Raw genomic sequence first — 13463 nt, forward strand, 5'->3', positions numbered from 1 at the left:
AGTTTAGCTACTGCAGTAGAAGTGCAGTTATTGACTGTTTTGTTTCCTACAGCCATGGTCTGCAAAAAGCTAACAAATCATTTAGTGACAATATGAATCATTAGAAGTAAGTAATGTGTAAGAAATACTCAAAGATATCCAAATACTACTACTACAGTTAACAAATACTACATTTTACTATGTTTCTTTTATTAAAAATGAACAGATTTATAAAATGTAACATCTTGGTGAGATTACTTTACCTTGGAAAATTTCTATTTTATTACATACAAATATATTATTATAGAATAAATTATTAAGCCCAGATTCATTATTTATATGCAGCACAATCCTAAATCTTTCTGTCATGCCTTTTTGACCTTTTCCTAACCCATGTGTTTTTAATCACATTTATCTGAATATTTATCTAAGAACTATAGTTACATTGCTGAAATACAACATAAAATTGTTCTGCATGATCTCCTAAAGTACAATAAATGTGCTGTAAATGAAATGTTAATCCCTTCCTATACTCCTAATTATGTTACATAGGAATGCATATTATACATATTCACTTAAATATAACAACCAGGATATGTGAAATGTCTCTTAAACCAAAGGCTTAAACCAAAGAAAGTTAATATGTATTTTAATCAAACATATTGAAACCACCTTCAACAAGTAGTAAAGTAGTTTAATTTGAAAAGGTTCAAAACTATTTAATTTAAGATGTTTCAAATCAAATTTCTGTTGGTGGTGAACTGTTTTGGGGAATTAATTTAGTGTAAGACATTTGTTAACATTTGGATTTCACTCACAGTAATGTGGCCTTCAGGCTAAAGCGTTAGAGAAGCACTGTTCCACAGATGCTCAGGCATCACAGATACATCAGTCAGCAGCTGCTGACATAAAACATCCTTAAATCTAGAGTCTGCAGGCAAGAGCCACAAAAAGCAGACGGAGTTTGCATCTAACAATAGAGGGGAGGTTGAGGGAAGGTCAGTCATTGGGATTACTTTCTAAAAGTATTTTTTGGAGGTCCCACATGAAAACTGCAAACCCATATAGGTACCACATTTTCAGCCTGTTTGTCACCTACATACAGTACACACAATGACTGGACTGAAGCTGTTTTACCCATAGACACAACATCATCCGTGTTGGTGTCAGTTATATAAACTGTAAATTACTGATGTTTTCCAGTCTGCTAAACCCTCTGCACTTCCTCTCAGGGTCAGACTCCACTAAATCGTCCTTGTCAGAGTCTGTCTGAGTATTTAGTGTCTGTCTCTGTGACAGATGAATTGACTTGATTGCGATTTTCTATCCATTGTCCATGTAATCTGACCTTAGAGGTTGAGATAGTTATGTTCAGGTCAAAAAATGTCAGGAAATACAGGATTATTGTGGGTAGAACAATATGTCCCTGGTGCTGCTTGACTGAGGGGCATAGATTTAGATTTCAGAGCTACTCTACAGTTATGAGATTTTTGAGAATTTCTCTTACGTAAACGTTGCAATAAAGGAGAAGTATTTTTAGAAAAATGTCCCAGGACTAAAATTAAAGATAATACAAATAGTGCATGTCATTGTGCACTTCTATTCATTTTCTGGCCATTTGGTCTCTGTAATCCATTCCACAGCATTTCTTCCCCCCAGCTCTTTATGTCCTGGTCATGACATAGAGATGGTTGAAAATATCACCCTGACGTTTCAGTGTGGTAAATATCAGCTTGAAACCATATGTAACAAGTCAACTTGAAAACCCGAAAACATCATATCTGGTGGCACAAGCAGCATAAACATGTAGTGCTCATGTAGGCCAGGGGACTGGGTGGTTAGGTCCAGCAGTCGGTCTATTCAATGTTTAACTCAGTTAGTCTTGTCCTGCTAACGGATGAGTGAAAGAGAAAACACAGGGTGGTGGTAGCATCCCTGATGATGAACATGAGGGAAATAAATGTCATATGGATTTGAGTTTACTTTTTGTCATTTATTCTGTATGTATTTAGGGATGACCTTAATTAGAATGAATAACCTCGATCAATCATGATTAATCCACAGTTCTCCCAGTGATTATTCAGATTAAACATTCAATCGATTGACAGCACTAGTTCTTACACAACAGTCCATGAGAAAAGTCCATGAAGGGCTGAGAGTTCATTAAATAAAAGGTCTTTTAAAAGGCATTTGGGGGTTTGGTGAGGACTATTACACACTTGAGTGTGAAAACCACTTGGATGAACTTACTTCGCCTCCTACTCTGTTACACACACGCAGGCCGGTGAGCAGGAACACACAGACTCACTCAGAGAGAGAGGAGAAAGAGACTTTTTCATTAAACATTGAGGCAGATTTAAACTGGTGAATCACTAGGCAAAAGTGAAAGTACGTTTCCCAGAACCTTGTGTTCTGAGAAAAAGAAATGGGTAGATAAAAAAATGAATAAAGAAAAAGAGACTAGAAAGAGATGTTTGGCTCTAGTGAAGGATCCCGAGCTCAAAACCCCGTGAACAGATGCAGATGAGAGAAACCTTGTGTCTCATGACAAAAAGGAAATTCACACTGTTAAGGTCAGTGGAACTGTGACAGCCACAAGAACGGTTGCATAAGAAATTGTAAAGTGCAAGAAAGCCCACTGGCCCTGGGTGTGCTGTAAAGCATGTAAAACATTCTGAGAAATATTGTCAGACAAATAAATATGGGGGCTGTTGAAGCCCTCTCTTTTTTTCTGCCCCTGCTAAGAGATTAGCACTTTCTTAATTGTGTGTACGTGAGTGGGAAATTGTACACATGCGTCACTGCTAATAATCAAGTCTTTTGGCAGGATGAGAACAAATACCAAAGAATTTGTAGAATTCCAGGAAGTTCAGAGCAGAGTAAATAAACATGATACTTTACTGTACAACTTATGCATAGTAAGAAGCAGAGCAATCAGTCTTCACCTCCACAGTGGCAGAAAGGATGGGGCAGGTAAAAGTAAAAGTTCCAAGACTGACGTCCAAATAATGCCCAAAAGTCATTTATTTTAATTATAAAATAAATGTTGAGACATCAATGTTAAAGAGAGAAATGTTGAAATGCACGTGTGTAAACTGTCCTGTACAGGTGTAAAAGATCAAGTAATGATCGCGCCCTTTAACACGTCAACTTGAAGCCCCCTGAGGACTCTGTGGTTTCTAATGTCTATAGTTAACTTAGATAACTCTTAGACAACCCTCAAACGGGGAACAAAAGAGAGTAGCACTTATACACTATGTGGTATTTAGGTTTAGGTACTTTGTTGACAGTGTAGGCAGCCTGAGCCATCATAGCTGTGAACTCAAACAGCACCAAATGTGTCAGACGTTTGAGGGTAATTTTGTGGCGATGAGGTACAGTAGGATGTGTTTTTCTTTGTTTAAAAGTAATTTAAGACAAACAGGTATTTTATGTAAAGGTTAATTGTCTCTTTGGAAGCTAACATGGGAACAGTGTGACCTATAAACACACCCAACATTGGAATGAATAGCTGTAACCACAGCATATTGTTTGAGTTGGAACAAAGAGGTGATAATTACGACTGCTGACATTTGAGGCAACAACTCACAAAAGTTGTGAGGATCCAGCGCTGAAGGATCATTTTGAGTTACTGCTTTACTTATTTACAGCCTGCTACCAGGACAAAGTTTTACTTACTTTATTTTTTTTTAACATTTCTGGTCCTAACTTGACGTTAGGCTGTTTCAGTAATCACCTTGAACGCAATTGCTCATTTATTAAAACTACGTTAAACAGCTTAAAAAGTGACCTTTGGCTACTCTGAAGTTATTGTGTCAATTGACTAAGACAATAAAACTTAAAAAGAAAAAAATGTCCAAACTTGGATGGCTCATATTTAATTTCTTTTTCTGTTTCTGTTTTCTGTTTATTATAATTTGGAGAAGTAGAAAAGTGTGAGGCAACTACCCATGTATTGTATAATTGGTACATTTATCTTTTTTCTCTTCTTGTTCTTTAGCAGTGAAGTAAACACTTAAATGGCTGTGTATTGACCTGGACCATTGGCAGTGATGCAGTATAAAAAATACTGGGGAACAGGAAGAAGGAAGAGGAGGTAAATGATTCACTAACGCCAAGGATTTGAAGTAAATTCACTTTTTAAAAACTATGAATCTCTAAAATATGAAATGTGCTGCAAGAATCTAAGAATGTGTGGATGTTGGAGGTGTACAGCTCCAAAAATCACCAGGCGCTGCAATAAACACTGTCATGACCAACATAGGGTGTCATTAATCTGCCCCACACTCAGATGCCTTTTAAAAATCTGGTGAGAACTGCTAATTAGAAAATGTGAATATATATAATTTACTTTGTCAAATTGGTTTGACCTGAAATCAACCTGCCAGACTAGTACACTCAACTGACCGCACACCTAGAGACGGATTCATTTTACGTCCAACTAAAGCAACTTCATTCAATTAAATAAGGTTCTAGTCCTTGTTCCCACTTAGTTTAAATTTTTTATTTACTTTAATTTCATTTTTCAAACCCCAAGTTCAAAGGGAAGTCAACATCACTGACATTTCATTCACAAAACTTTTCGTGAATTAAGTGAACTGAATATCCCGCAAAGCAGACACATGTTTATTAACAACAATAACAGCCATAATAACAATGTTTTGTGAATTGACTGTAAAAGTTTTTTATGATAGTCAGAGCCCCACTGGGTTAATTTTGTCTGTAATGAGACCTGAGGAGCCGAAACAGCCTGCAGCTAATTGTCTCTCCTCATTCCAGCTCCGTTCACGGACGTAATCCGTCTCATAATCCTCGCCCCGCATTTAATGTTAATGTGCAGCTCTGCCATTGTTCCTGACACTGTGAAGAAACCACTGGGGACTTTGGTTTGAAGGCTCATACATCATCACAAGACTGGTGTGGCAATACAGTAAGAGATTAAAGGGAGGTGCTCAAAACACACACACACGCACACACAGGCACATGCACTGCACACATACCCCCCCACACACACACAGTGAGCTGTAAGGGCTATGACGCACTTTGGGTTAATATTGTACAGCAGGCTTTGGCGTCTGCGTGAGCATTCCATTACAGGCATTACATTCCATTAATGTCTCATGCTGTGTTCATCAGGCAGCTGCACGCTGAATTAAAACAGCCAAACATACACACACACACACAACAAAGTGATTATTTGATTCTCAACTCTTCTTTGTACAGCGGCTTAGCTGCTCCTCTCTGTTAAACCATCATTTTCATTACAGTTTCGGAGAACATTATCACCACACCCAGGAAAATGTCATTAGATCCCTGAAAAGCTACAATTAAGGGCAAGGGATTTTTAAAATACTAATAAAAAATACCTGAACATACTGGTTTATAACTAATTCTATGAAACTGTTAAAAAAAATAATCCCACCCCCTGATCTCTTCATTGACGTATCAAGATTTGAACATGTATTAAAACACAATGCTCAATTTGTATATTATTAAAGGACTTTTTTTTTTCAACAAACGGAGAACTTCAACATGATGTAGAACAAAAGTGACAGAAGAGATGGAGCACAGTATATCCCAGGAGACTATACCTGAATCATTAAAAGGTCAGATATGTTAGTCGACAAAGGTCAACATGGATTGAATCACCTCAAGAACCAGGCAAAGAAGAACATATGCTTAAGTCTAACATTAACTGAGTGCTAAGGATAACATGGAGAAGGGAAGACAGATACTGGAACAAAACTGTTCGGTCAGAAATATATTAAAATCTATCCTATGTTTACAGAAAAGAAAAGAAAATGCTAAACCTAAACAACAGAGGGCCAACGTTTTTACCCAGGAGTGGGTGTGACCAGTAGAATCAGAGTAACTGAAATTCTGCTGTAACTGACAGCGGCACATTTAAGGAGAAAATCTTTGGAGGAAACTAAAGACCAGATTCCATTTCAGGAGATAATCAAATCTGAAGTGTGAGAAATTTCCTAAAACAGTATGGCCTGACCTTAGACATCAGAACATTCCTATAATGTGTATCTATTAAATAATACCTTTCACCACACCTAGTAAAAACAGAACCAAAGTTAACATCCCTCACGTTTGACAGTGTTGACCTAAATAAAATGCAGGATTGTCCGACAGAGAGACAGAGACATATTTGTGGCAATGAACTGATCCCAGACGTTTGTTTGTCAATGCCAGAGATCGGCAACAGCAGCTGCTGGCTGCCTGCTGACACACACGTGTGTGTGCGTGCATGAGCTTATTAGACAGAACAGAACTTCATTGTTCAGGTCCACATGTGGAATTAAATTTACCTTGTGAGTTGGATTGGAATTACAGCGCTGGTACACTTTTTATGAGTTATCGCATTCTGGCAGATTCAAACTAAAAATTCTATTATTCTATTATTAAAATTTGTCTAGAAGCCACGCAACATTGTTCAAGTCAGAACAAAACAATTTAATTGCCTCACCAGACAGGAGGTCAACCCACATGATCAGGCTTGAACAACTATACTGTTTCACAACCACTTCAATACAAGGTTAAGCACTTTATCCATCTTGGAAACAAAACTCAAATTCATGGCTTTTGCACCTTGATTTATTTTTGCAGCAAAAAAAAAAAAAAAAAGTGTGATTGTTTAATTTGAAAATAATGCTTATGGCAAATTTATTCAAATAACATTGTCAGGTCATTCCCCGAAACGCAGATGTTTTCTGATCCTATCATGGCAGTAGAATGAAGCCAACATAAAGTCCTTTTTTCCAGACAATTTCCTGGTTATTTCTTACATCACTGCTCCAATTTTTCTCAGCAGTTGTTATGTTAGCCAAGGTCGGAGCTCCACATGGTGGTACCATGACATAAAAGTGTCAGAATTTGTGTCACTGTGAAAAAGAGAGAACCACTAAGGGCGTGACTTTATTACATTTTTAAACTTCTTTACAACATTTATACTCGGTAACTCCAAGAAAGCCGGTTTTGTGGTGGCTCCAATGTTCTAGAGATAGTTAGCACATTTCAAAGAAACTGGGACATCTAGATCTACATCTAGATGTGAAGTCCGCAAACACAGGTAACAGCTGCGTCACTGCGCTGGGCTCCTGTGGCCTCACAGGTCCGGTTACAGTTGACTTTGGACACCAGAGATAGTGCTGCCGCTTTGTTGCTACAAGACCACACGTCACAGGTGAATACCATGGGTATCACTGTGTGTGTCACTGTCTGGCTATTAATACAACTCTAAGGGGAGTCTCTGTAAAAACGAGACAACATTCCACCAAAATGTCATTTTAAACAATTGGATGTTGCTCCTTGTTGTGGTTTCCCCAATTTTCCACATTCTCACAAACTAGCTAAGACACAAGCTAAGACAGATAGTCACACACCTTAAAATTGTATATTAATTATTCATTTGATTTTCTTTAACCCTTTTTATGACTGACAGCGAAACAGTCCAGTGAGACTGATGATCCCGTTGCTGCTTTAGAAAACTATCATAACATCCTTTAAGTTCTACATGTAGAACAAGCTACAATGTAGCTTTGGACTGGCTGTAAGTCAAAACATCAGCCTCACTCCTTCCTCTGAATGACTGCTTCTTTGTCTCTCCATCAGATAGACCAAGTTTGTTTGTTTGTTTACAAATGGCAGCCTCCGAGCTTACAACAGACAACCATGAAGTCATCAGTCAAAGAATGCGTCATCTGCTCTCTAGCTCCACTGTGCACCACTAAAAGTCTGCAAAATCCTAACAAGTCTGTCTTTAATTTCTCCTCGTTAATGAGGAAATGTGTGCATGTGTGTGTGTGTGTGTGTGTGTGTCATGTGTCATGTGTAAGTGGGTCATGAGCATTTATACTGTCAGATGGACGGCAGGAGAAATGTGTCCAGTACGGGGGCAGGGGTTGGGATTAGTGGAGCTGATTATTTGTGACAAGAGGCCAAAAATGTTTTAGCTCAATCCCAGCATTCATAGGGCTCTGGTGAATTTGCGTCAGAAATTAACTGTCTAGTCTGGTGGATTTGTATTTTTTGTCCTCTGTTTTGTTTTTGTTTTTTTGGGGTTTTTTTTGAATACATGATTTATTTCCCTGCTGCACAGTCACCACCCTATGACCACAAATCAAGCAAGAGGAACGAGCACTCTTTTGAGAGGAAGTGAGCGCACATCCTGTTTACGTCATGATCTCCTGTTCTTCTTGCCATTTCACTGAAGGGGAAAGAATTTCGGATGACTTCATTGGACAAACACCTGTTTAAAAATTACCAGTAGACAAAGAATACGAGGAAGTTGGGGAAACATGCTAGAAGTTTCTTTGCCTTTTTTCCGCTAAAGCATTCTCCCCTCTTTACACTTGAAGTAAGTGGCCTGTAAACAACAGAACGACTGCATTATTAAAGCAGGGCTGGCGGCTGCTCTTTGGGGACGTCAGACGGGAAAACCCTTTCACTAAGTGAAAAGAAATAAAGTTCTATCTATCTAGTCTGGATATGTTGATGTAAAACAAAAGTCCAAAATAAGAAACAGGAGGCATGACAGGGGGCTTCCAAAGCAAAAACCCCTCCCAAGTCAAAACAACAAACAAAGTTTTTGCCATATTCCACTAAATGAATACAGTGGAAAGGTCACATTGATTTTTACAACATGGAAGCTCAGGTGCAATCCAAGTTTTTGTGACACATTTTATTAAATAAAATCACAAACAAGCCTAATTTTAGAAATGTGTGGTACCACCAGAAATTAAAATAAATCAGTCAAACAACTACCATTATACATCCCATCTATCCATATCTCTGTCCAAACCTTTGGCTTTTAAAATGATTTTCCAAAATGTTTTCAAAATTTGAAATATAGTACACATGAGAGCTACTTTTTTCCTCTAAGCACATTAGCCAAATCCTGTTCCTGTCTCTAACTTTTCTGTCAATTCAATCATAACATTAGTTTAGTTTGCCATTTTTCCAGTATTTCAATGTCAAGTCCCCAAAGTCCTGGCTCCTACCAATCATCTAATTAAAACTAACCAACAAATCTTATTCACTATGTAGACATGTTACAGGTCATACTAACTCAGCTATGTTACTCTGACCTGTGGGTAAACTTGGTTTACAGCCACTGCTACTCTAAAAGAACTGGTGCACAAACCTTCCCTTTAACATGTGAGCAATTTGTTTTCAAAATTTGCCAACTCAAAGGCATCCAATTCAGTTTGTGATGGGTGCGACCGTCTGTTGCTAACATATAAGGCAAACAAAAGACGTTGGCAAAAGCTAAGCAAAAGCTTTCTTGTCAAATATCCTCACGGAGAATGTTTTCTGAATGTTGGTAATCAGTCTTGGAAAGACATGTATACACAACACACACGCTCACACATGGCTGCCACACAAGTGCTACAGACGTGTGCTTCGTAGCAGCTGTGAGATGATCAACATCACGTGGCACGGTGATCTCACTCACACCCCCCGTACACTGTGTTTAGACTCCTGTGACGGAACTCGAGGTCTCATGTTGTTCGTCTGTGAAAACGGAGACTGCTAAGGTTACATAATCCTGTGGTATGCAAGGTCACTGACAGCAGAGAGGCTGCAGTATATCAAGTGACACAGAGTGAAGTGGTGACAATTTTAAAAGCCACAAGAGCTGTTAACTAGACTGTGATTTTTAACATTTCAAAATGTCACTATAGCATATACTGCTGGTGAGGAAATATGACAGAAACTTGTGATAAAGATAGAAACAATGTGATTCTTTATCATGTTATCGTGTTAATCTTCATTAACATGAGTACACCACTACTAATGTGCCAATGGACAGTCAGCATGGTTTAATGAGGGCATGATAATGTACACGTTCAATACTGACATATGCTGCCCGACTAATTACAATGTGGTCATAATAAAAGAAACAGAGTAAACTCTGGCTCGCCATGCAACTATATATATATATATATAAAGTAATTTGTGACTCTAAATTTCCTTCTGCACCAAAAATGTACTTTGTACTAAAAAGTCTGCTATTAATCTGCATTTTATTACTTTTTTCTTTAACAATGTCACACTCCAGTTTTGTCTTTGCTTGTTAGCTTCTTGATTTTAACAAATCTATGTCAGAGTTTACACAGCATCTCTATGAACAAAAACCTACAAGTTCATGTGTTAATAGTCACTCTTTGTGATTCCATCAAGATTTTAAAATAATTACTTGAGGCTTGATATAATCTTACAGTGATTGTCTGTTTTTGTAGTAGACTGTGTTCCTGGACGAGCTGCTCTTGGATCTCCTGACAAATGGAAAAGGTGCAGCAGCTGCTGACCTTAAATCTGTGTTTCACTTTAGAAAAGTGTCTGTCCTTTGAGAGACACCTACACACCGCGGCCTGGAGAGCAGAGTGTTTCTGAGACAGACGCGCTGACACGGCAGCACAACCTGGCTTAACAGCCGCTCTACATTCCATCTGAAGCACCACCTCTGCCAGTCACTGCATCTCAGCCTAAATGCTAAGACTGGTGCATGAAGCGTGCTACAGTATGTGTGCCAGTTAGAACGCCCGTCTGTTCTGTGCCCTAGTTTTTCTATCTCCCCACTGTCATCTAGAAAATGGTGGCGTGAATGTGTCCACCCTTTACGTTCACAGATTACTATCATGGAGCAGCTAAGTAGGTGTGTGTGTGTGTGTGTGTCCAACCTTAAAGAATGTTACTGTACAAGTTTGCCTGCACTTGGCCAAGTCCTCCCTGTGGCCTACAACAATCTCTTTCATACAGTGTACCTCCAGGGACAGGGGAATTAAAGTAATTTTGCTCAATTTCTCTCCTCGGTGTTTGAATATCTGTACTTATGAGTCAGAGTCTGTCTGAGGACCTCACCTCTTCTTCCCTCAGGCCACGTGATACAATCTGCTTAACCTTGCCTCCTAGAAATTACACTCTGACATAACTGAGCTGGTTTCTTAATAATTTTTCACCAGCAAGTCATTTTCCCCCAGGTGTCTTTTACATGCGAAACATCCTGTGTCCATTATCATTTCCAAAAAGCTTTATCAAATGTCCTTATCTTAACATATTACTCTTTGTTGATCACGCATTTCCCATTTGCGACGACTCAGACATTTGTGTCTGGTTGTGGTTTAACAGCCTTCAGAGCAGCCATTACATGATGCTGGGGAGATCTATGGGTGTGTCTGCCGTCAGCTCAGTCTGGGTTTTGTACCTGAGGTTGCAGTACAAGAACAAAAAGATACTACAAGTAATTTGTACTAAAGCAATAGGTAGAGCAGTTCATCTTAATTCTGTCTAAATCCAAGTTGCCTATCAGGCAAATTGGAAAACTGCTGAAGAAAAAGTTCATGGTAAAATGAGTCAACATTAAAACTCCATACAGAAAGGTCGTCAGTTCCTGGGTTTGAACCTGTGACCTTTTTGCTCTAGGGCAGGAGCAGTAACCACTTTTCCACCATGTGGCCAGGTGTCATTTATAACAGAATGATTTTATCACTAAAATTCAGTCCGTTTGAAAAAAAAAACAAAACAAACAAACACATTATGCAAAGTCTTGTTGTTATAAAGAAGTACTTCAGGAAGCTAACAAAAACCAACAGTGTATTCTTTGGTCCGGAGTTTTTAAACCCTTGGTTGACATCAGACCAAAAACAGAGACGTGAGTATTCGGCACTCGCTCCAGAGGGACGCAGTTTGAAAATATGGGAAACAATAAACACATTTTCGAGGCCAACGCCACTGAAAACCGTATCCACCCCGCCCCCTGCCAATAAAGGGCAAAGGTTAGTTTCAAACTGCTGTGTTCCTCCTGAGGGGCCTGAGTGTGACGCACAAGACGAATCAGAGCAAACAGTTGCTCTGCTCTCTGTTTGTTTGACATTACTTTTCTTCCTAACTCATAAGTCAGTCACACACACACGCACTCCCCCCTCACTCTCTCCCTCTCTACATGTCTGTCAGCGTGTGTTCAAACAATGTCCCCCGCTTTTAGAATAACATTTCTTTCATCTGTGTAAGTCCGGGGGAACGGTATGATAAATACTGGAGAAGACACAGAGCAGACAGGGGATGAAAGATGGCAGGGGTTTCTTTTATTTCACGACATGCCACACTTGTGATGTACACGTTTTGACGAAGGAATGACGCAAAATGAGAAAACTAAAACCAGGACTTGTTCACTTCCTCTCTGCTGTCCCCTGCTCCCTCACTCATAGCCCTCGATAATAAGAAAAATAAGAAAAAGAAAACAACCCAGTGATTCTTCAGTGTTTTCCATTGTGTTGTGTTCCTGTGCACACAAGAGGCATTTCCTGTCAGGAATAAACCACATGATCCCCATCTGCAAACTGCAGCATCAAAAATATAAGAGGCTCGAAGATGAAATTCAGACTTGATCTGTCTCTCACCTGGAGCGGCAAGAACACAATAAATAAAAGAAGCTTTTATTTTTTTTTATTCTAAATAGTGTACTTTTGACACATTGTGTCAAAATAATTATCATCACCTGCTGGGGTTGGTGCCATGAAGCCACTGTTGTTATCAGAACTGAGAATGGATGTCTTTTATACAACATTGGTTTTTATTGTTTACTTTGACTCAGGAAGAACAACTTTCATATGCACTTTGACGCACACACATTACATCAACCACTCTCTGTATGGCTAAACTGTCTGTATGTGCGGAGCTCTGCTGTTGTGTAGACCTGTGCACCTTTTTTTTGCAGTTATCTGTAAAAAATAATCTGCATAATTTTACCTCTATTATTTTTGAATACCTGCTAAATTTCTTTTTTACTCTACAAAAAAGTCTTGGTTTATATAATCCCTGTTGTCGCTACTCCCCTAACTGTGACCACAAACATGCTAATGTTAAACACTTGTGGTTGTTCTTTATACAGCGCCACAGGTCAAAATTGTAAACCATGAGATTTTCCTACAAACACCAGGAAAATAAGATGTGTAGATAGAAACAAGACACATCGGGAGTGTTTTCAAAAAAATGCTCCATTTTGTTTTTTAACAACTTTTTTGACAACTTCTTAGGTAATACATTTTTAATCCTGCATGTAACTTTTCTTTCGTTTTAAATGTTTGTTACATTTTTAATATAGGTTAAAATTTACACATTATACATGAAATACTAATAACCTATATTTGCTCTATTTTTATCTTTTACATTGTTGCCAACTTTTCAGGTATTTCGATTCAGGTATTTTGATTCATTTTGCAATAAAAACCAAGATGTCTGTGACTTATATATTATATAACATATTATTGCTTTATATATTATATTAAACACCTAAAACTAGCTTAAGCATCGTGGTTGGAGCTGTTGGCCCAATAGTGTTTTTAAGGTCATCGTTTTAAGGTCACCCTGCTGAAAGTTTTGGACACCCCTGGCATAAGCAGTACTTCTTTTAATTTGTTTAAGTCCTTTAATGTAACTTTATCTAAGGTGATTTTGGTTTCCAACAGTCATCC

The sequence above is a fragment of the Cynoglossus semilaevis genome, chromosome 16, assembly GCF_000523025.1.
Source record: "Cynoglossus semilaevis isolate Cse_v1.0 chromosome 16, Cse_v1.0, whole genome shotgun sequence".
Lineage (NCBI taxonomy): Eukaryota > Metazoa > Chordata > Actinopteri > Pleuronectiformes > Cynoglossidae > Cynoglossus > Cynoglossus semilaevis.